The 25,474-nt window shown below is 37.6% G+C and overlaps 1 long non-coding RNA gene across 2 annotated transcripts in view; it reads left to right on the top strand.

Annotated features, from left to right (window-relative positions):
* The window catches only part of LOC102122603 (uncharacterized), a 514,820-nt gene that overhangs the window by 94,403 nt on the left and 394,943 nt on the right, over positions 1-25,474 (top strand). The gene's annotated exons all lie outside the window — the stretch shown is intronic.

Genomic DNA, 25,474 nt, shown 5'->3' with positions numbered 1-25,474 from the left:
ACATTTAAACTTTAAATCACAAGTTGAAATCAATTATTTAGCAACACATATTCAATTAAAATCATAAGATTATCTGTTATCCTATTGACAGTAGGACAAATTATCTTGAACACTATACAAACCATAGAAAGCAATGCTCAGATGTCTTAATACAAATATAATTAACACCAGAATTTTGATCTTCTTAGATCTTTTTATACTTAAGTTTACATCTTCTCTGGGCTAAAAGAACCTTATTTATTAAATGAACAACTTTGTCATCCCAAACAATTTGGGAGGTTGCTTTTTCAGTTGGTTATGATAGAATAGCGAATGACCAGAGACATTTGAGAGAATATTTACTGGACTCTCTTTTCATGATGTTGTTGGGACATCCTTAACCCCATTTATAATCTGGCATTATCTAGAGGCAAAACCCTATTAGCTTCCGAAGTCTAGTTTCCAGGTCTACTCATGGAAATCTGAAACTTCCACCCAAGATGCTATCCTATTTGATCAGACTGCATTTCTTTGGCTCTTAATATTTATATAATCCCCTTTGCTAGTTATAGGAACCTTCACATTTTCGGGGTTCCTGCATTCATTTATTTCATATTTTTCTTATCTCTTTAGAACCATAGCAAACGTAATGCTGATAGCTGATTAAATTTTGAATCTCTTTCGTGGCTTCATTTGGCCAAATCTTCGGAGATCTTTCTACTGTGAGAAAGGCGTTTGATGCTTCCCATTAGTTAAAACAAGATCTTAGACGTGGTTCTAGGACTGTACTGCCACAAGAATGGAGTAGATTCATGCTGAAGGGATTTCATTAATGTTATTTGCTCAATCATTTGTTTCTTAATATGTAAATATTCTATTAAAGTGTCTTCTCTGTACCCTTCAAAACTATAGGCCAGGCGCAGTGGCTCACACCTGTAATCCCAGCACTTTGGGAGGCTGAGGTGGGCAGATCACTTGATGTCAGGAGTTCGAGACCAGCCTGGCAACATGATGAAACCCTGACTCTACTAAAAATAAAAAACATTAGCCAGGCATGGTGGGGGGTGCCTGTAATCCCAGCTGCGTCGGGAGGCTGAGGAGGAGAATCACTTGAGCCCGGGAGGTGGAGGTTGCAGTGAGCTGAGATCGTGCCACCACACTCCAGCCTAGGTGACAGAGCATGACCCTGTTTCAAAATAAAACTATGTTATGAAGGGAGACTATGGGGAGCCTTTGTATACGTTTTAAACTTCTCTAATTGTAAATATTGCTAGATTAGATAATAACTGCATTTAAATGCTCAGTCTCCCCAGAGTCCTTTAGGAAAAAAAAAATCATTGATTTCTCATGAAAATTTATGGAGCATAAACACAGTGGGACACATAGATCAAAGACGCGGTAGCAGTAAGCTGCAGTAAAGCAGAATATGCCTAGGGGATGGGCTCTGACACATGCCCATAAGCAGAGGGAGGTATGAGGAGTGCAGGGGAGGAGAGACACATCAGGGAACTGTATGTAATGGAGCACTATTTCAATCCTGCCTTCATATCTTTCTGTATTTAATGGAAAATGATTTGAAAATAATATGTTCTTTGCTTTTGAGTGCCTGCACCCTGCATATTACTAGAATATTCATTACCCAAATCTTAAATCAAATGGCAATCACAACAGCTCAGAAATATTCATAAATCTTAAAAATGTTCTTACAAAGTGAGACTTGGTGTGGGCTAGGCAACTTTTCACAATATGAGGAAAGTAGGTAGTGGGTCCACTAGTTAATCTGTTCAAAACAGTGATTTCAGAAACTTTTCCACCGAATTTTTTTGCTTTTTACAGAACTCAAGCAATTATACTTTTCTTTGTGTGTAGTCTTGCCTAGACATAAGTTGCCCTATTTACTGCTCCAATCTCTTTAAAATGTTTTTCAACTAACTACAATGTGATTTTCTCATGGGGACAACTTACATACATATAGACCGTGTTTATACACATAAATTGAAGATGAAAACTGAGCATTTTAAGTTAAAATGTTTTCAACTTTTGACTTTCAGTGAACGTAGTTGAGTTTGAACTATTATGATTCCAGTTACACCTTGGTAAATGGTTTTGCTGGAAACAAACTTTAAAAATGAATGCTCAAGTCAGTAACATAGATTTGAGGGACATGTAATTTTATTTTGGATCAGTATTTTCATTTTAGAGGTTTTTTAGGTTATCGTTGTCAAGATCTGTGTTAACAATATTCACTTATCTGATGGATGAGGTACAGCTGTAAGTATCAGCTTAGAAAAGAGGACATTTATCTAGACCAAAACATTTTTTTTTCTTTGTACAATAGAAGTAAAATAAGTGGACGTAAATACGCTACTTATGCCTGATGACTAGAAAATTCAAACGGCCAAAGGGTCTTATTGGTGGGCCTGAGACAGATACAAACCTTCAGATAAATGCATAAACAAAATATAAATGTATGAAGGTAAATGTGCATGTGTGCAAATTGTTATGTTTCATGTTTAAAGCAGCTAAACATCAGGTGGAAACCTTACATTAAAATTACTTAGAAATTACTTGGAGAAACACGTTACTTTTCATAAGTTGGCAAACATATATTCTTTTTTTTTTTTTTTTTTATACTTTTTTTTTTTTTTTTATTATTATACTTTAAGTTGTAGGGTACATGTGCATAACGTGCAGGTTTGTTACATATGTATACTTGTGCCATGTTGGTGTGCTGCACCCATCAACTCATCGTTTACATCAGGTATAACTCCCAATGCAATCCCTCCCCCCTCCCTGCTCCCCATGATAGGCCCCGGTGTGTGATGTTCCCCTTCCTGAGTCCAAGTGATCTCATTGTTCAGTTCCCACCTATGAGTGAGAACATGTGGTGTTTGGTTTTCTGTTCTTGTGATAGTTTGCTAAGAAGGATGGTTTCCAGCTGCATCCATGTCCCTACAAAGGATGCAAACTCATCCTTTTTGATGGCTGCATAGTATTCCATGGTGTATATGTGCCACATTTTCTTAATCCAATCTGTCACTGATGGACATTTGGGTTGATTCCAAGTCTTTGCTATTGTGAATAGTGCCGCAATAAACATACGTGTGCATGTGTCTTTATAGCAGCATAATTTATAATCCTTTGGGTATATACCCAGTAATGGGATGGCTGGGTCATATGGTACATCTAGTTCTAGATCCTTGAGGAATCGCCATACTGTTTTCCATAATGGTTGAACTAGTTTACAATCCCACCAACAGTGTAAAAGTGTTCCTATTTCTCCACATCCTCTCCAGCACCTGTTGTTTCCTGACTTTTTAATGATCGCCATTCTAACTGGTGTGAGATGGTATCTCATTGTGGTTTTGATTTGCATTTCTCTGATGGCCAGTGATGATGAGCATTTTTTCATGTGTCTGTTGGCTGTATGAATGTCTTCTTTTGAGAAATGTCTGTTCATATCCTTTGCCCACTTTTTGATGGGGTTGTTTGTTTTTTTCTTGTAAATTTGTTTGAGTTCCTTGTAGGTTCTGGATATTAGCCCTTTGTCAGATGAGTAGATTGCAAAAATTTTCTCCCATTCTGTAGGTTGCCTGTTCACTCTGGTGGTAGTTTCTTTTGCTGTGCAGAAGCTCTTTAATTTAATGAGATCCCATTTGTCAATTTTGGCTTTTGCTGCCGTTGCTTTTGGTGTTTTAGACATGAAGTCTTTGCCCATGCCTATGTCCTGAATGGTACTACCTAGGTTTTCCTCTAGGATTTTTATGGTATTAGGTCTAACATTTAAGTCTCTAATCCATCTTGAATTAATTTTCGTATAAGGAGTAAGGAAAGGATCCAGTTTCAGCTTTCTACTTATGGCTAGCCAATTTTCCCAGCACCATTTATTAAATAGGGAATCCTTTCCCCATTTCTTGTTTCTCTCAGGTTTGTCAAAGATCAGATGGCTGTAGATGTGTGGTATTATTTCTGAGGACTCTGTTCTGTTCCATTGGTCTATATCTCTGTTTTGGTACCAGTACCATGCTGTTTTGGTTACTGTAGCCTTGTAGTATAGTTTGAAGTCAGGTAGCGTGATGCCTCCAGCTTTGTTCTTTTGACTTAGGATTGTCTTGGAGATGCGGGCTCTTTTTTGGTTCCATATGAACTTTAAAGCAGTTTTTTCCAATTCTGTGAAGAAACTCATTGGTAGCTTGATGGGGATGGCATTGAATCTATAAATTACCTTGGGCAATATGGCCATTTTCACGATATTGATTCTTCCTATCCATGAGCATGGTATGTTCTTCCATTTGTTTGTGTCCTCTTTTATTTCACTGAGCAGTGGTTTGTAGTTCTCCTTGAAGAGGTCCTTTACATCCCTTGTAAGTTGGATTCCTAGGTATTTTATTCTCTTTGAAGCAATTGTGAATGGAAGTTCATTCCTGATTTGGCTCTCTGTTTGTCTGTTACTGGTGTATAAGAATGCTTGTGATTTTTGCACATTAATTTTGTATCCTGAGACTTTGCTGAAGTTGCTTATCAGCTTAAGGAGATTTTGGGCTGAGACAATGGGGTTTTCTAAATATACAATCATGTCATCTGCAAACAGGGACAGTTTGACTTCTTCTTTTCCTAACTGAATACCCTTGATTTCTTTCTCTTGCCTAATTGCCCTAGCCAGAACTTCCAACACTATGTTGAATAGGAGTGGTGAGAGAGGGCATCCCTGTCTTGTGCCAGTTTTCAAAGGGAATTTTTCCAGTTTTTGCCCATTCAGTATGATATTGGCTGTGGGTTTGTCATAAATAGCTGTTATTATTTTGAGGTACGTTCCATCAATACCGAATTTATTGAGTGTTTTTAGCATGAAGGGCTGTTGAATTTTGTCAAAAGCCTTTTCTGCATCAATTGAGATAATCATGTGGTTCTTGTCTTTGGTTCTGTTTATATGCTGGATTATGTTTATTGATTTGCGAATGTTGAACCAGCCTTGCATCCCAGGGATGAAGCCCACTTGATCATGGTGGATAAGCTTTTTGATGTGTTGCTGAATCCGGTTTGCCAGTATTTTATTGAGGATTTTTGCATCGATGTTCATCAGGGATATTGGTCTAAAATTCTCTTTTTTAGTTGTGTCTCTGCCAGGCTTTGGTATCAGGATGATGTTGGCCTCATAAAATGAGTTAGGGAGGATTCCCTCTTTTTCTATTGATTGGAATAGTTTCAGAAGGAATGGTACCAACTCCTCCTTGTACCTCTGGTAGAATTCAGCTGTGAATCCATCTGGTCCTGGACTTTTTTTGTTGGTAGGCTATTAATTATTGCCTCAATTTCAGAGCCTGCTATTGGTCTATTCAGGGATTCAACTTCTTCCTGGTTTAGTCTTGGAAGAGTGTAAGTGTCCAGGAAATTATCCATTTCTTCTAGATTTTCCAGTTTATTTGCGTAGAGGTGTTTATAGTATTCTCTGATGGTAGTTTGTATTTCTGTGGGGTCGGTGGTGATATCCCCTTTATCATTTTTAATTGCGTCAATTTGATTCCTCTCTCTTTTCTTCTTTATTAGTCTTGCTAGTGGTCTGTCAATTTTGTTGATCTTTTCAAAAAACCAACTCCTGGATTCATTGATTTTTTGGAGAGTTTTTTGTGTCTCTATCTCCTTCAGTTCTGCTCTGATCTTAGTTATTTCTAGCCTTCTGCTAGCTTTCGAATGTGTTTGCTCTTGCTTCTCTAGTTCTTTTAATTGTGATGTTAGAGTGTCAATTTTAGATCTTTCCTGCTTTCTCTTGTGGGCATTTAGTGCTATAAATTTCCCTCTACACACTGCTTTAAATGTGTCCCAGAGATTCTGGTATGTTGTATCTTTGTTCTCATTGGTTTCAAAGAACATCTTTATTTCTGCCTTCATTTCGTGATGTACCCAGTAGTCATTCAGGAGCAGGTTGTTCAGTTTCCATGTAGTTGAGCGGTTTTGATTGAGTTTCTTAGTCCTGAGTTCTAGTTTGATTGCACTGTGGTCTGAGAGACAGTCTGTTATAATTTCTGTTCTTGTACATTTGCTGAGGAGTGCTTTACTTCCAATTACGTGGTCGATTTTGGAGTAAGTACGATGTGGTGCTGAGAAGAATGTATATTCTGTTGATTTGGGGTGGAGAGTTCTATAAATGTCTATTAGGTCTGCTTGCTGCAGAGATGAGTTCAATTCCTGGATATCCTTGTGAACTTTCTGTCTCGTTGATCTGTCTAATGTTGACAGTGGAGTGTTGAAGTCTCCCATTATTATTGTATGGGAGTCTAAGTCTCTTTGTAAGTCTCTAAGGACTTGCTTTATGAATCTGGGTGCTCCTGTATTGGGTGCATATATATTTAGGATAGTTAGCTCTTCCTGTTGAATTGATCCCTTTACCATTACGTAATGGCCTTCTTTGTCTCTTTTGATCTTTGATGGTTTAAAGTCTGTTTTATCAGAGACTAGTATTGCAACCCCCGCTTTTTTTTGTTCTCCATTTGCTTGGTAAATCTTCCTCCATCCCTTTATTTTGAGCCTATGTATGTCTCTGCGTGTGAGATGGGTCTCCTGAATACAGCAGACTGATGGGTCTTGACTCTTTATCCAGTTTGCCAGTCTGTGTCTTTTAATTGGAGCATTTAGTCCATTTACATTTAAGGTTAAGATTGTTATGTGTGAACTTGATCCTGCCATTATGATATTAACTGGTTATTTTGCTCGTTAGTTGATGCAGTTTCTTCCTAGCCTCGATGGTCTTTACATTTTGGCATGTTTTTGCAATGGCTGGTACCGGTTGTTCCTTTCCATGTTTAGTGCTTCCTTCAGGGTCTCTTGTAAGGCAGGCCTAGTGGTGACAAAATCTCTAAGCATTTGCTTATCTGTAAAGGATTTTATTTCTCCTTCACTTATGAAACTTAGTTTGGCTGGATATGAAATTCTGGGTTGAAAATTCTTTTCTTTAAGAATGTTGAATATTGGCCCCCACTCTCTTCTGGCTTGGAGAGTTTCTGCTGAGAGATCTGCTGTTAGTCTTATGGGCTTCCCTTTGTGGGTAACCCGACCTTTCTCTCTGGCTGCCCTTAAGATTTTTTCCTTCATTTCAACTTTGGTGAATCTGGCAATTATGTGTCTTGGAGTTGCTCTTCTCGAGGAGTATCTTTGTGGCATTCTCTGTATTTCCTGGATTTGAATGTTGGCCTGCCCTACTAGGTTGGGGAAGTTCTCCTGGATGATATCCTGAAGAGTGTTTTCCAACTTGGTTCCATTTTCCCCCTCACTTTCAGGCACCCCAATCAGACGTAGATTTGGTCTTTTTACATAATCCCATACTTCTTGCAGGCTTTGTTCATTTCTTTTTCTTCTTTTTTCTTTTGGTTTCTCTTCTCGCTTCATTTCATTCATTTGATCCTCAATCGCAGATACTCTTTCTTCCAGTTGATCGAGTCGGTTACTGAAGCTTGTGCATTTGTCACGTATTTCTCGTGTCATGGTTTTCATCTCTTTCATTTCGTTTATGACCTTCTCTGCATTAATTACTCTAGCCATCAATTCTTCCACTTTTTTTTCAAGATTTTTAGTTTCTTTGCGCTGGGTACGTAATTCCTCCTTTAGCTCTGAGAAATTTGATGGACTGAAGCCTTCTTCTCTCATCTTGTCAAAGTCATTCTCCGTCCAGATTTGATCCGTTGCTGGCGATGAGCTGCGCTCCTTTGCCGGGGGAGATGCACTCTTATTTTTGGAATTTCCAGCTTTTCTGCCCTGCTTTTTCCCCATCTTTGTGGTTTTATCTGCCTCTGGTCTTTGATGATGGTGATGTACTGATGGGGTTTTGGTGTAGGTGTCCTTCCTGTTTCATAGTTTTCCTTCTAACAGTCAGGACCCTCAGCTGTAGGTCTGTTGGAGATTACTTGAGGTCCACTCCAGACCCTGTTTGCCTGGGTATCAGCAGCAGAGGCTGCAGAAGATAGAATATTTCTGAACAGCGAGTGTACCTGTCTGATTCTTGCTTTGGAAGCTTCCTCTCAGGGGTGTACTCCACCCTGTGAGGTGTGGGGTGTCAGACTGCCCCTAGTGGGGGATGTCTCCCAGTTAGGCTACTCAGGGGTCAGGGACCCACTTGAGCAGGGAGTCTGTCCCTTCTCAGATCTCAACCTCCGTGTTGGGAGATCCACTGCTCTCTTCAAAGCTGTCAGACAGAGTCGTTTGCGTCTGCAGAGGTTTTGGCTATGTTTGTTATTGCCCTGTCCCCAGAGGTGGAGTCTACAGAGACAGGCAGGTTTCCTTGAGCTGCTGTGAGCTCCACCCAGTTCGAGCTTCCCAGCAGCTTTGTTTACCTACTTAAGCCTCAGCAATGGCGGGCGCCCCTCCCCCAGCCTGGCTGCTGCCTTGCGGTTAGATCACAGACTGCTGTGCTAGCAATGAGGGAGGCTCCGTGGGTGTGGGACCCTCCCGGCCAGGTGTGGGATATGATCTCCTGGTGTGCCTGTTGGCTTAAAGCGCAGTATTGGGGTGGGAGTTACCCGATTTTCCAGGTGTTGTGTGTCTCAGTTCCCCTGGCTAGGAAAAGGGATTCCCTTCCCCCTTGCGCTTCCCAGGTGAGGCAATGCCTCGCCCTGCTTCAGCTCTCGCTGGTCGGGCTGCAGCAGCTGACCAGCACCGATCGTCCGGCACTCCCCAGTGAGATGAACCCAGTACCTCAGTTGAAAATGCAGAAATCACCGGTCTTCTGTGTCGCTCGCGCTGGGAGTTGGAGACTGGAGCTGTTCCTATTCGGCCATCTTGCTCCGCCCCCCGGCAAACATATATTCTTTTCTGGATAATTTATCTCTTTCTTCCATTCAGTACACATTTTCCTAAGGTAGTGCCATGAACTCTACATGAGTGCAGTCTACTATTTAATAGTTCAATCAGTAGATATACTGTTTCTTATTCACAATTCTGGCCACTGTTGAATGGTGCTATTTTGTTCTAAGCATGCAGTGCTTTCATGAGCTTTCTAGGGATCATGAAATCATCTGAGAACATTTAATAATTACAAGAAATTTGCACTATCAAAGTAAAGAATTGAGCAAACTGCCAAAAAAGTATGTCAATTAGGGATAGAAAAAGGGAGGAGAATACTTTCACCCTAATTCAGATTTCAGGCAAGAGGAATAGTCACTTATAGAATTATCTGGAAAACTACTTTCATACTTTTATTCATTCAGATGGCATAAGCTTTGGCCTCTTTGATAGTTTGTATTATGTACACTAACATTATGATTAAGTCTGATAAATCTGTATTTTGGTAAAAGTGACTTTTTTGTGACAGAAAGCCTTGTATTCTGTAGTTTTCATCTTTTTTTAAACTTAACTTTCCTTTTTGATTATTACTGAAACCAATAGTCTGCTGTGATTTGAATTCATGCAGTGAATGCTTAACTACGTGGTACTACTCATGTGTGAAATTAACAATGGAGCTGGGCTTGTTGTGTGGCCTCTGACTTGCTTCCCACAATTTGAGAAGGTGTCAGAATTATGGCTTCTATTAACCTTCCTTTATGAGGGATTTGTGAACCTATCAGATTTGCTTCCAGCTTGAATCAGTAGAAGTAAAGTTATAATTTTTGTTGTTCTTCATTTTGAAATGAAAAAGGCACATCATATTGAATCATTTTGAGCCATTCATTGATTTTAATTTGTCCAGCTGGAGACCCTGTGCACTGGCTGTGATTGTGACTAAAATAATTGAGAACTTAGAAAACAAAAATGGAGCCACTGGAAGATACTTCATTATGATGAACAACCATCTCCTCAACTTCCAGAGAAATTTGTTTCCATTTTCCAGGAAGCGCAAGTTAACACCATATTTATGGTAACTCGTTTACTGAGAACACTTTCTAGTGGATTTAACCCTGAAGGCAGGCCAGTGACATTGATAGTAAGTATAATAGAACAAATCAGAAATATCCTTCTGCATCAAAAAAATCCTCTTTTTATTTGTATATTGTTACTTGTATGTCTTGTATACATAACCTTTTAATTTTTATATTACAAAATAATATAAATACAAATGCAAATAATATAAAAATAAAATAATATAAATATAAATTGTATATATTTATATACATATAAAATAGAAACTATATATTTATATAAATATATAATTATAAATTGTAAATATATATAATTTTATATATAATGTATATACATGTTTATATTTATATAAATATATAATTTATATTTTATATGTATATAAATATATAATTTATATTTTATATGTATATAAATATAAAGTGCATATATATATAGAAGTCTAAAATCTTAGATCGAATGCCATACTAAACTATAACAGTAGAGAGGAATAATATTACTCTTAGGCCAGGCGCGGTGGCTCATGCCTGTAATCCCAACACTTTGGGAGGCCGAGGCGGGCGGATCACCAGGTCAGGAGATCGGGACCATCCTGGCTAACATGGTGAAACCCCGTCTGTATTAAAAATACAAAAAATTAGCCGGGCACGGTGGTGGGTGCCTGTAGCCCCAGCTACTAGGGAGGCTGAGGCAGGAGAATGGCGTGAACCCGGGAGGCAGAGCTTGCAGTGAGCGGAGATCATGCCACTGCACTCCAGTCTGGGCAACAGAGCAAGACTCCCTCTCAAAAAAACAAAACAAAACAAAACAAAACAAAACATTACTCTTAAAAAATACTAATTTTGTCCGTCTGACTTGTTTTACTTTAAAAAATCCTCTTGTCTGTAGTAGCCTTTGAAACAGAAAAATGCAGCTTAACGCATATTCTTAACCACTATTGTAGTGGGTTTGTACTATTGTTGTTTTCGTTTTAGCCTATTTTTCCCCAGTGAGAAGTATTTCAGTAAGTTTTACCGTTAAATCAGTTCAATGCAGAGCTCTTCATCCACTGAGAGGGAAACATTTGATTGAAGATTCTTCTCAACCTCGAAAGGGTCAGTTAAATTTTACCCCAGCCAATGGCTTTATTGTCTGTGTTGACTTGAACTGTGTTTCAAATAATAGAGCTTCTGCTATACTTTCAGTCTAGTACTTTCTAGCGTACCTTGCTTTTGTTCCTCCTAGGAGGAAAAGTGCTCAAGGCAATCATTAAAGAGAAAAATACATTTCTCAGAGTGAGAAAAATAAATTCATAAACATAAAATAAACCTTAAGCATCATTGCTATTATTTTTATGCTACAATAGACATACTTTTCAGTTCATAAAGAAAAACATAACCAATTTTATTGGGTAAAAGCTTGACAACTCATTATTACCTTTACACAGAATTCACTTGGATCAGGATGCCCGGACTTTATACCAGCCAAGGGCATATGATACAAAAGATAGGCTCCTCAGCTGAATTTGTGTTCTCTGCTTCCAAAATGTGTGTGTGTGTGTGTGTGTGTGTGTGTGTGTGTGTGTTTAATAGAACATGTTAATGCTACCAACAGTAGCATAAAACCCCTCTTCCCTTCTACATCTTGGTTCATCTTTCCTGAAGGCAATCATCTGAAACTCTACCACTGAAGGCTTCAATTTCGACCGTCCTATTTTCAATGATATCATAATTTTCCAAATTTTTTGTTAAAAAGAAAATTCCCCAGGGAAAGGTAATATTTTAAAAGTTACCAGTCATCTTTAACTATGTCAGAATAATTTTGGATCCATTCCTGAGATATGATATTGTTCAAAGAAGGAAAACCATGCTGAGGGGAGGGTGGGAAAGATGTTTGGGGCTCAAAAGACCATTTATTAGAATTGTAACCAGCTGCAGCCAGGTATCTTAAGATGTTTACAGGAGAGGGTATGGCATGAATGTTTATTCAGAGAAAAGATTTCCTCCTTCTCTTGACCTGAGCAAGATGATATCCAGACTGTGCTTTAGATTTAAGGAAGATAGGGTGATCTTTCTTAACCAGAAGCTGTATTGGCAGTTCTAAGACAGAAACATCACATTATTAACAACTATGATTATTTTCTAGCCACATACGTCCTCAAGCCAGTCAGCAATGAATCTCCTGTTTCCATGAGAAGACCTCCCCTGTTCCATGTAGATGGAAGTGTAGTTAGAAGTTTCTAAGAAAGTTCTGCTTAGGTCAGAGACAAAACACCTGACAGCAATAGTCATGTCATTTCTGATTGCTGGTGGTACTTGGGTATTGACTTTTGTTTCTCCTCTCTCTGGATGACCTCATTCACTGTCTTTTCTTTAAATGCTGTATAGTGCAGATGATTTCCAAATAAATCCTTTAGCCAAGGCATCTCTGATCTCCAAATTTGTATATAAGACAGACATGTCCACTTAGACATCTTAGGTATCTCTGCATGAACATAGCTAAAATTGGACTATTGATTCATACTCCCACTCAAACTCAGTTTTCCCTCGCTTTTGTTACGTTCCCCATATTAGTCAATGCATTAACTTCGTCTAGTTTCTCAAGCCATGAACCTAAATTTCAGCTGTTTCATTACTTTTCTCATTTCCATCTCCACCATCCAATTCCTCAGCAAATGCTGTATCATCAAAGAGCTCTATGCTTCACTGTCTTCACCACCATTGCCCAAATTGAAGCTGTCATCATCTCACATTAGAGATGCTGTATGGCCTGCTAATTGGCCTTCCCTCTTCCATTCTTGTTTCCCTAACACTTAATCTTCACATGGTCACCAGGAAGTGTTTTATACGTGTATATTCCATCTTTATGTTAAATTAAATACTGACATCTGGTGCACTTGGAAGAGTTGTGAAATTCTTCCATTGCACTTGTAATGAAATCCTTATCTTGGTGTTCAAGGCCCTACAATGCCTTGCCACACCTTTTTCTTCAACTTTACTTCTGCCAACCCCCCTCTCAGTCCTCCAGCCTCACTGGCTTTTTTTTTTTTTTTTTTTTTTTTGAGACGGAGTCTCGCTCTGCCGCCCAGGCTGGAGTGCAGTGGCCGGATCTCAGCTCACTGCAAGCTCCGCCTCCCGGGTTCACGCCATTCTCCTGCCTCAGCCTCCCGAGTAGCTGGGACTACAGGCGCCCGCCACCTCGCCCGGCTAGTTTTTTGTATTTTTTAGTAGAGACGGGGTTTCACCGTGTTAGCCAGGATGGTCTCGATCTCCTGACCTCGTGATCCGCCCGTCTCGGCCTCCCAAAGTGCTGGGATTACAGGCTTGAGCCACCGCGCCCGGCCCTCACTGGCTTTTATTTCCAGTTTCTTGGACATTCCAAGCTTTCTCTCACCTCAGGAATTTGGCACATGTCCACTCGGCTTGGAATTTATTTTTTTCCACTTTTGGAAATAATAGATCTCAAAATAAATACCTATTCATGGAAATCCTAGCTGCCTACTCCACTCCTTGTCAACCCCTTGTCCATCCATTACCATCTTCCGAAGCACAATGTTCGTTTCCTTCACTGTGCTTTCCACAAGTTAACACTTGCAGGAGGTTAGGTGTTTGTCTTACTCATTGTCACTCTGTATTTGTTATGCTTCCTGTCACTTGACCAATATTTGGGCATTCAGTGAAACAAACTCCTACTTTGTCTGGATCCTCCAATTGCTGTAACCATCCTGAAGCCTGTCTACCTCTTTTTATTTTTTAGGGCTTCTGTTGTTTCTCACTTATTTTCCCTACTGCATTCTGGATACTATCTTCCTTTCTGCATTCTGGTACTATCTTCCTTTTTGGTTTCTGTGCATTATCTTGATCTTCTGTTCCCTTGCTTGGATTCCATGGGTGTTCATGTGTTCAATTCATTTAAACTTATTTGTGAGTCCTTTAAAAGGAAGGCAGTTTGTTGAATACTGCAGGGCATAGAACCATGAAAAAAAAAAGCCTACTCATGTGTGATTGGCTCATTTTTGGTATAAGCATGGGGCAGAAAACAGGGAGGAAAGGTAAGTAAACAAACAACTTATATACTAAGATCTAAAAACTTTCCAAGAATTTTAGCTCATTGGTTTCAGTGGCAGTCACTTTGATAAACAACAAAAGATCCAGAGAAACTAGTTATATAATATCAACTGCAAAGATAATGGAAAAGTCAAGTGGTTGTGGTATGTTATTAATTATGCCACAACCAGCCAGATTCACCATCTCAGAAGGCTGATGTCACCCTGAAGACACACCCTTGACAATCATTCATTGCAGCAGCAGCAATATAATTTTTCATTGAATTATTTCATTCACTCTCTTAAATTTTGTTAAGGTTTTAGAAACAGTAAGTGAAGTAATTGCTCTTGAAAGAATAGAATAGCATATATAGGAAAAGTTCTACTAAACTTTTCTTTAACACAGTTAATAGCATGCTTTTTCCTTTTTGCTCTTTCTTTTCTTTTTTTTCTTTTTTTTTTTTTTTTTTTTGAGACGGAGTCTCGCTCTGCCGCCCAGGCTGGAGTGCAGTGGCCGGATCTCAGCTCACTGCAAGCTCCGCCTCCCGGGTTCATGCCATTCTCCTGCCTCAGCCTCCCGAGTAGCTGGGACTACAGGCGCCCGCCACCTCGCCCGGCTAGTTTTTTGTATTTTTTAGTAGAGACGGGGTTTCACCGTGTTAGCCAGGATGGTCTCGATCTCCTGACCTCGTGATCCGCCCGTCTCGGCCTCCCAAAGTGCTGGGATTACAGGCTTGAGCCACCGCGCCCGGCCCCTTTTTGCTCTTTCTAAGGAGAACAGTTTAGTATTATCAAAATTCACCATCGCTTCACACTGGTCTCTCTCTGATTATTCAAATAGAAATGTTATTAGGCAATCAGCCAGAGTGTCTACCAAACCTTGGCTCCAAAATCAGTGGGCCAGTAGTAATTAAAGAGTAGTGGAAGCTTAATTGTGTAGCCAACTTATTCCAGCAAAAAACAAAAGCACACAAACAAAAACAAAGCAGAACAAAACCCAAAGAATAAAATTCTAAGCATTTGGATTCTGCAATATCAAATTAACTTTAATAGTAAAAAGATGAATGTTTTATTTAAGTCTATCCAGGCAGACACAAAACTCTTCCGATCACTAACAAAAAATGTCTAATACCTTGTGTATGGTCAATTTAATATTGCTAGGGTGAAAAATGTTTATTTAGCCAGCCATCAAACACATATTAAATACTGGAAAAGTTTCCAAAGTTGCACAAAACTGCTGTTTGAGATCAATTCTCAAAGCAGTTTATCAGTTCAAATGTGTTATTTCCATGTTTAATTCATGTTTGGTAGAATGAGCATCTAGTTGCCGATGTGAATGTAACTCACATGAGATGGTGTTGACTAGACAGGTGGGAAAGGGATATTTTGTAATTTATCAAAACAAAATATTATGAACCGAAAAGAAAACTCACTGAATAACCCCAGTGCCATCAACGAATGTACATGTTTTAGGAAGTTAAGAATAAGTGACCAAAATTCATTTTTATTCTTAGACTCTTTAAAAATGAAATAACATTGGGAACCATAAATACAGTCACTTCTCTATTTTGATAAGTTGTTTTTTTTTTTCTCTGTGATCTATACTGTACAAAGGGGGTTAGTTATGATTTTTTTTTTTAGATAAAGTTTCACTCTTGTCTCCCAGACTGGAGTGCAATGGTGCAATCTCTGCTCACCGCAACCTCTGCCTCCTGGGTTCAAGCAATTCTCCCACCTCAGCCTCCCAAGTAGCTGGGATTACAGGCGCCAGCCACCACGCCTGGCTAATTTTTTTTTTTTTTTGTAATTTTTTTTTTTTTAATAGAGATTGGGTTTCACCATGGTGGCCAGACTGGTCTCAAACTCCTGACCTCAGGTAATTCTCCCACCTCAGCCTCCCAAAGTGTTGGGATTACAGGCATGAGCCACCATGCCCAGCCATCATTTTGTTTGTAACAAACAAAAAACTGAAAATAATTATAAAACAATCTCCTTTTTTTTTTTTTTTTTTTTTCCCTGAATGTCAGCATGAGTCTGACATTGAAACAAACACAATCCAGTCCTTATCCAGAAGGGGCACTCATTGAATTTACAGAATTACCTGAAATACAATTTATTACTCTGCACTGAACAAAATAACCTTTTGATTAAGCTAAACTCCCAGAATAAAATGTTGTTTGGCACTGGCAAACCTCAAGGAGAATATACTACTTTCAAAATGTGATCCTAATGTGATATAATGTAATTGCATTATTGTTATCTTATAATTATTATCAGATACGTCATGCATTTAATGAAGAAAATTGAACAACTTCATAAAGAATAAAGCCAGTTTGTGAAATTTTGAAGACATAAAATTATGGTAAATGGTTTGAGTTGTAGTATTTTATTATGTAAAATATGTGTCAATATCATTATTACTTCACTTTCCGGGGTACTTTATGAGCTTGTTGTAATACAATTTAGTTTAGTGGAGTGCACAGTGAAACAAGTATTCTCTGTTCCTATACAACTAATCTTTGCAACAGCTGTGCTTTTTACCATCTTCAGCTGTTCCAGTTACAACAATCATCCTTTTAACAGCTCGACACCTGTCTCTTATTATATTTGAGCGCAATTATTAATTTCTTTAAATTTCCCATCCCTTTTTGTGCCTTTGTGTTGCTTTATATTCTGATGCACATTTACATGCTCTATTATATTAATTCTCTCATTTGATCTCGAAAACCTAAAAATTATTAGGAAGTTAATTGTGCAGGGATCAGAGGTTTTTCTCACAGTATAACTCTGTTAAATGACACAGTTTGTTCCAGCTTCTTGCTGACACTGCAAAAGATTGTCTAGAACGAAGAGTTCAATTACTTTCACAGTGCTAATCATATATCATTATGTAGAGGCATGAATCCTTAATTCCCAAGCCAGTGCTCCAAGCAGCATGACAGCAATAAAAGACACATTCCAAATTCCTCTGTCCACTGCAGCATGCAGGTAATAACTGAAGAATACAATAATTGTGTCTACTTGGCTATGTTTTTCATTAATTTGAATGTTTAATACCCATAATGAATCACATTCCATTGATTTTTATTCACCCACAAAAAAGAATTGATTTCAGATGCATTTTTCAAGGCCGAATATGTATTTACAGTTTTTTGAGAACTTCCCCCTACAATTTACTTCTCATCATTTGTCTTTGTAATTTTTCAAGGTACAAATAAAAGTCACAAAAACACCGAACCGAGTTTCCCAGGTGAAAAACACCTCAGCGTTAGTAAAGTCGGACTACTCCTTTTCCCCACACAACCTCAGACACATAGGTTAATACGTAACCAAGACTGTTCTCTTGTTCAGTTTTCCCAAGGTCAACGAAGTAATGAAATAGGAGAAAATAATATTTTGTTTGTTTTATAGGTAGGAAAATGGCTTATAAAATCTCAGAGCGAGGTGTCATCTCATTAAGATAAATGTAAAAGTAACTCACCAATCAGTAGTTATGGACACGGGAAATGTGTCATCATCAAAGCCTGTGTTTAATAACAAAGGTGCTGGTACACTTCTGGCATAAAACACTTTCTGTCAACATTTTCTTTCTTGTCCTCCCATTCTTCTTCTCCTCCTTTTTCCGCTCTATTTGCCTGGGCATGAAGTTTGTTGGCTCCGTCTGGTGCTGTTGCCAGTTTGTTCTATAATCTGTGCAGCTATAAATTCCCCCCCCCATACCCCTTCATAGCTTCCAAATCTGGGATAGGGTTATAATCAGATTGCCCCTTTGAACAGAAACATGGATAGCATAGTCCATACTCTTAAACATTTTTTTTCTTGCTAAAGCATCTACTTATTTTATACCTGCTATTTTGTGGGGTATTCTTACCTATAGGAATCTTAAAGATGTTTTACAGTTACAAACACATCAGTTTATTAGCAAAAAATAACTTCAAATGGAATTTTCCAGTGAAATCACTTCAATCAAATAGTAACACTGGCAAGTAGTAAGTTTCAAATGGTTTCCCTGTTTTTGTTTCTTTAACTTTCTTCAAAATTGAAAAGGAAAATAAATTTTCCCATTTTCCTTTTTCCTTCCTTCTTTTCTTCTTTTTTTCCTTTTTCTGTTTTTTTGGGAAAAAGGTTAGTCTTGTGTCCTTTTGTATTCCATGTACTAAGTTCCTACACCTGGACTTCAGTAGATATTCAGCAGAGTTTTCTCTGTGACTGTTTTCTAAATAACCTGTAAATACAGCTTCAGTATTATCTCATTTTTATTGAAAAGATATACTGTTTTTCAAAAGTTCAATCTATGACATAGTGGTTCTTTCTTTTGTCCAGTCTCTTCTATAGCATAATGCTTACACTAAAAAAGTTCTCTACTTCATATTATTGGAAACTAGTACTTTCTGTGTAAACCGTGATCTCTATAGATATAGCAGATTCTTTTTATGGTTAACTGGTAATCTTTTGCCTCTGTTTGTTATGTAATCCACCTTGACTACTGGGAGGTACAATTTGCAAAGATGCCACTGTGTTACTTTGAACATATTTTATAACATGAACATGACAGTTCCCATAGATTTTAAACACCAGAATAAGAAATAGATTATTAGAAGTATCAGAATGATTATAAACAGACAATAAGAATTATCAGACTTGATCTGGTTCAACACAATGAGACTGGGAACAGCCAGGGATCTGGAGAGTTGGTAACTGTTATGAATCATTTTGAAATAATTGACTTATTTATATTTTGAAAAGGACAAAGTAGTGATGCTTATTAATCCTAGTCACACTTTGAAATCATATAGAAATCTTCTAAAAGTTACTAATATCTAGGCTGTAACCAAATCAATTAAATGAAAAGCTCAGAGATACAGTGTGGGGACCTCTATGTTAAAAAGCATCCCAAGTGATTCTGATGCAAGGAAAGGTTGCTGATACCTGGGCTGGAGTCTTGGGTTAAAAGCACAATGTTGCCAAATCAAACCAATACTTGCTCTTGTAAAACTAGTGTCTGGCTACCTTTTGGACATTGGTATTCATTTCAAAAGGTATTTCAAATTAGCTTTCTTAAATATCCCATCCCATTTTAAAATTGTCATTCTGAAATTCACCTTAAAACATCGTCATGCATCACTTAACAGCAGGGATATATTCTGAGTAATGTACCATTAAGAGATTTCATCATTGTGCAAACATCATAGAGTGTACATAGACCTAGACAGTATGGCCTATGCCTAGGCTGCACAGTATGGTCTATTGCTCCTAAGCTACAAACTTGTACAGCATGTTACTGTGCTGAATATTGTAAGCCCAGCTTGTGCAATCAGCAGCCTATGGGCCACATGCAGCCCAGGACAGCATTGAATGTGGCCCAACACAAATCTCTCTCTCTCTCTTTCCTTCCTTCCTTCCTTCCTTCCTTCCTTCCTTCCTTCCTTCCTTCCTTCCTTCCTTCCTTCCTTCCTTCCTTCCTTCCTTCCTTCCTTCCTCCCTCCCTCCCTCCCTCCCTCCCTTCCTTCCTTCCTTCCTTCCTTCCTTCCTTCCTCTCCCTTTCTCTCTCTCTTTCTCTCTCTCTTTCTCTCTCTCTCTCTTTCTCTCTCTCTCTTTCTCTCTCTCTCTCTTTCTTTCTTTCTTTCTTTCTTTCTTTCTTTCTTTCTTTCTTTCTTTCTTTCTTTTTCTTTTCTTTTCTTTTCTTTCTTTTTTGCACATCAGCTATCATTAGTGTTAGTGTATTTTATGTGTGTGGCCCAAGATAATTCTTCCAATGTGGCCCAGGGCATTCAAAAGATTGGACACCCCTTCTGTAGGCAATCATAACACAGTGGTAAATATTTGCATACTTAAACATATCTAAATGTAGAAAAGGTACAGTAAAAAGATAGTATTACAATTCCATCAGACCAGCATTGTTTATTTGGTCTGTCATTGATCAAAATATCATTATGGGGTACATGATTGCATTTACATTTTAACATTTTATATTAAGTCACTGAGTTCTATGGTTTTACTGTTGGAAGTTATGCTTTCTTTTTTTTTCCTCCTTCAAGACTGAGACATCTCTTTAATTGTAATACATTAAGATATTTTAGGCCAGTCATGGTGGCTCATGCCTATAATCCCAGCATTTTGGGAGGCCAAGGCAGGCAGATTGCTTGAGCTCAGGAGTTTGAGACCAGCCTGGGCAACATGATGAAACCCCATCTCTACAAAACATAGAAAAATAAGCCGTGCATGATGGCATGCGCCTGTAGTCCCAGCTACTCAGGAGACTGACGTGGAAGGATGACCTGAGTTCAGGAAGCGAAGGTTGTAGTGAGGCAAGATTACGCCACTGCACTCCAGTCTAGACGATAGAGCCAGACCTCTCTCTCTCTCTCTCTCTCTGTCTCTCTCTCTCTCTCTATATATATATATTAAATAAACATGATGTTTGAATTTGTAATTTTATAGAATAATTATTAATAGTCATTCATGTATATTGTCAGGTACTATTTCCATTTCATTTAATTTTTTCTTTTAAAATAAAATCAGTTTTTAAATATATATTTTAAAGTACAATTTTGTATCTTTGAATTTTTTCCAGGTAAATAGAGACTGAAACTAGAAAAGACACTGTAGTTCATATATCTATATTTAGAAAATAGTCACATTAAATGTATCTATTCTTCTTTTTCTTTCCAAATTTTCAAGAATGCCTATCTTTTAATTTTCTTTGTGTGACAGTCTGCCATCTCTTTTCTTTTTTAGATTGTGGGTTTTTTTTCCCCAACCACTGTAATTTATGTGTGGTCAGTGTCTGGCACACCAACATGTATTGATTAGCTCTTGCTGCATAACAAGTTGCACCAAAGTTCCATGGCTTAAAACAGCGAACATTTGTAACTGTTCTTGCTTCTCTGAAGGTTGTCTGAAGTTCAGCTGATGTAGGCTGAACTCAACATGTGGCTTTGATGATCACCCTTCACAAGCCTACGGAATGCCTGGGGTGACTCCATTTCAGGCCCTGGGAACAGGGGGTTTATGTTTCATATATCTCACATTTGTCTCCTGCTACCAGAGTGCCACCTGGGGTATGCTTTTTTCATGAGAATGACAGAGGCACATGAGAGCAAGCGGAAACACAGGAGGACACTGAAGTCTTGGTTCAGAAATTGCACACTTCTACCCATGTGCTATTAGGCAAAACAAGTTACAGGGTCAAGCCTGATTGAAGGATGGAGAAGCACACTCTGCCCTCCCTCCATAAAGCCCTGCAACAGTGTGGAAGCAGGAGAAAGTAGGAATTGGGGCGAGTAAGACCGTTTGTTATATAGAACTACTCCTCATTCTTGTGCTCCTAGCTGATATCACTGACCTTTTAAATGACTCTTCCACTGAGCTAGCACAAGCCTCAGAATTCTTCTCAAGTCAGTGTTCAATGAAGCTATGTGATATTGAATCATTGGATAGACCCTGTTTTCTCTTTCTTATCTAGTATCCACTTTTTTCAAGTCTAATATTTCTTTCTCCTTTAAAGTTCAGACTTGACATAGCTTGGACAATTGGTTTAAAACATTAGTTACCCAATATATTTTTTATTTGATCAATGGTTCCTTTTTGCCTTCTGTTGGGATAAGATTGCAAGGGAAGGATGACACTCCTGTCTCTTGTTGAGGTTTTATGCATAGCCATTGACTTATGATCTAATGAAATTTGACCAGAAGTAACTCATATTCTTCCGAAGAATCCTTTACTTGTGAGACGCTTCAGCACTTTCACCCTTGCTATGTGGTTATAAAAGCAAATATTGAAATGAAGGTGTAATGCTAAGCCATTAGAAGACAGAACCCCTGAAGCAGCACCCAGACCCTTTGCCAACTTCCTTAAGCAAGAAATAAAACTTTTTCTTAAGCCACTGAGATTTTGGGATTTTTCTGTTACCCCCTAACTTAGCCTGTCATGAATAAACTAGATTTCTCTAAAACTGGAACTGAATGTAAAGAAATATATAAATAAATTCAATTCACTGGGGCTGATTCAATATCCCAGACGAACAAGAACAGTATATTCTCACAGATTTAGGAAAGAAAAACCTAGTAGAAAAAATGTGAGTGATTTATAAAAACTGTCTTAGTTCTTTTTTTTTGACCACTGGTTGTGGTTGAAACTGATGCTCTCTAGAAATATTACCGTGCTGGACAAGAGCTGGTAAAGTAGGAGAAAATAAAAATAAGTGAGAAAAGGAGTGGCTTAAAAATGTCAGGCAAAGGGTATATCCTTAGTAAATTTTCCTTTTGTGCTGTCACTCATACCTGAGAGCTGAAGTTTAAATATGGAAGTATTGATTGAGAAGGTATCTTTGGAAGAGTTGTCTATTCTGCCTTTGCTTTATATCTGACTAACTTTGGACTGAAATTTAAGATGCTACCCTTTCATATCTGCGTTGATTGAATTCCTTGCCTACCTTGCAAAATTGATGTTTTTCCTTATTTTGCTGTCTTGGAAAGAGCATTTTTATTTTTACAAACAATATATAATCGGGTCTAAGCAACAGATTGTTTTTTTTTTTTAATTTGGAATGTTTTGTCCAAGTACATTGAATACAATATTGATGCATTTGAGTTTATAGCTACCATATTACAATTTGTTTTCTTTTAGACCCACTTGTATTATGTAATGTTTTCTTACCTTCTTTGCCTTCAATTGGATGAATGAAATATAATTTTTTATTATTATTTTTTCCTGATAACTTGTTGGCCACATAAGTTTTTATTGTTCTTTTACGCTACTCTAGACTTATGCTTCTCAGTGTGGTGGCCACTAGCCACAGCTGGCTATTTAAATTTAAATAAAATTTAAATTTCAGTTTAATTTAAATTTAAGTAAATTTAAATTTCAGTTTCGTAGTCCCACTAGCTACGTTTGGAATGGTCAGTGGCTATGGTATTGTTAGTACATTGTTTGGAATGGTCAGTGGCTATGGTATTGTTAGTACATATACAGGAAATTTCTATAATTACAGAAAATTTTGTTATACAGTATTCCTCTGGAGAGTGCAGCCTATATGTGTATTGGGGTCTATCTGAAATTATTATTCTTACCACTTGCCTGATCATGCTAGAATCCAAGAATAGTCCGGCCCTATATACCCTTTCCATACTTTGTGTCATTGCCATGTGTTTTAATTCTATGTATTTTAAATAAACATTTAATTTTACTTTTTTGATTTAGATTTACAGAAAAATGATGATACTACACAGAGTTTCTAAATAACCATATTCACTTTTCCATATTATAAACATCTTACTTTATTAAGTACATTTGTCTAAATTAACAAACTAATATTGATACATTATGATTAATGAAAGTCCATACTTTTCTCAGATTTCCTTAGTTTTTTACCTAATTGGTTTTTTCTGTTCAAGGATTCCATTTATGATACCATATTATATTTAGTTGATAAGTAGATAAACTTTTTAATGTCTCAAGATTTAATATTATTTTGTACAGTTAATATTGGTTTCTATTTGCCCACTTTTTAAGCATCTATTTTACCCTTCTTACTGCTTTTGTTTTTGTGAGACCATTATTCTTTTTCATAAAGAATTTCTTTTTTTATTTATTTCAGTGAAGGCTTCTTCAGTACATTTTTAAAAACTTGCATTTACCTAAAAATGACTTTGTTTAATATTTATGTTTAAAGAGAATTTTTACTTGGCATATTTTTAGGATGGCAGATATTTTCTTTCTGCATTATGAAGACACCATTCCTTTGTCTTTTGGTTCCCATGGTTTTGGTAGACAAACCTGCTGTCATCCTTAAGGTTGCTTCTTTGAAAGTAATGTATCATTTTCCTATGGCTGTTGTAAGAATTTTCCCATTCCCTTTGATTTTCAACAGTTTTATCACAATGTGCCTATTTGTGACTTTCTATGTAATTATCTTGTTTCATATTTGCAGAGCTCCCTGTAGATTCTTATTAATCACTTTCATTAATTTTTGTTAAGTTCTCAGCCATTGTTTCCTTAGATATATTTTCTATTTCAATCTTCTCCTTCTCTTTATATGAACTCCAATTTTACATATTTTAGACTTTTTCACTCTGCTATTCATGCTTCTCATGCTTTCTTTATTTCACAATCATTTTTCTTTCTGTATTTCGCTTATTATATTTTATTTTGACCCGTCTTCCAGTTTATCTTTCCAATAATCTTATTTTTTACTGTATTCAACCTGCCAGTATACCCAACCAATAGTTTCTTAATTTTAGATATATTTTTCAGTTCTAAAAGTAAAAAGGTGTTTCAGTTATGTGATCAAATTCTTTCTCTTTTTCTCACTCATCTATTTATTCCTCTCTTCCTCTGTTGCCATTAACATATCATTATTATTTTAAGGTACTTATCTGTTTCTCTGTCTGCTAAATGGAGGAAGATAACCTTATCTTGTGTCTCTTGTTTTTTATTTACAATGTGTAGCATTAAATCAAAATTATTAGGCAACAGTTAATTGATTACTCAAGAATTCAATTTCGAAGGTGATCCATTTATTCAAGTAAGCAGACAAAGGTCTGAAAGGGGAAACTGAAGTCTTTAATTTAGTCATGTTAATCCTGTGTGACCAGAGATGTCTCTGCTGGTTTCTTTGTAATCCAGTTCTTCTCCAGGGACAAGAGTGGAATCCCTTTCTCTGCCCACTGAAGAAATTGAAAGTACATCTGTGGATCACCAATACATTTCTCCTTCCAAGACTTTCCACTGAAAATATGATAGTCACTCGGACCGGTTCATCTGAATAGTCTTTTCTCTTTAGCATCACATTACTGTGAAACAGTCTGCTTTACTATTTTTTTCCACTGTTTTAGTGGCTCTCTTTTTTTTTTTTAACCAAATAGATTCTTTTAGAGAAGTTTTAGGTTCCCAGTAATATTGAGTGGAAGGTACAGAGATTTCCCATATGCCACCCTGCTGCCACTCCACCCCACACATGGCTTTCCCCATTTCAACACTCCCCGCCAGCAGGGCATATTACCACTCTGAACCCACACTGACACATCATTATCACTTTAAGTCTATAGTTTACATTACAATTCACTCTTGGTGTTGTGTGTTTTATGGCTTTGGGCAAATCGATAATGACAAGCATCTGCCATTATAGTATCATACAGAGTATTTTCAGTGCCCTCTGGTCTTCACTGACTCCACTCTATGGCTCACGTTGTGCCATATTTCGCTTCCACCTCCCACTAACCCCAGGCATCCACTGATCTTTGCAGTATCTCCACAATTTTGACTTTTCTAGAAAGTCATATAGTTGGAATCCTACAGTATGTAGCCTTTTCAGGTTGTTCTTTTTTCACTTAGGAGTATACATTAAGTTTCCTCCATGCCTTTTCATGGCTTGATAGCTCATTTCTTTTAAGTGCTAAATAATATTCCATTGTCCAGATGTAACACAGTTTATCCATTCACCTACTGAAGGAGATCTTGCTTGCTCCCAAGTTTTGATTATTATGAATGAAGTTGCAATAAATATCCATAAACAGGTTTTTGTGTAGACATGTTTTCAACTCCTTTGGGTAAATACCAAGGAGCATGATTCCTGAACTTCATTGTAAGAGTATGTTTAGTTTCATAAGAAACTGCCAAACTGTCTTT

This window comes from Macaca fascicularis, chromosome 17, assembly GCF_037993035.2.
Source record: "Macaca fascicularis isolate 582-1 chromosome 17, T2T-MFA8v1.1".
NCBI classification, from domain to species: Eukaryota; Metazoa; Chordata; class Mammalia; order Primates; family Cercopithecidae; genus Macaca; species Macaca fascicularis.
This window is presented reverse-complemented; position numbering and strand designations above follow the sequence as displayed.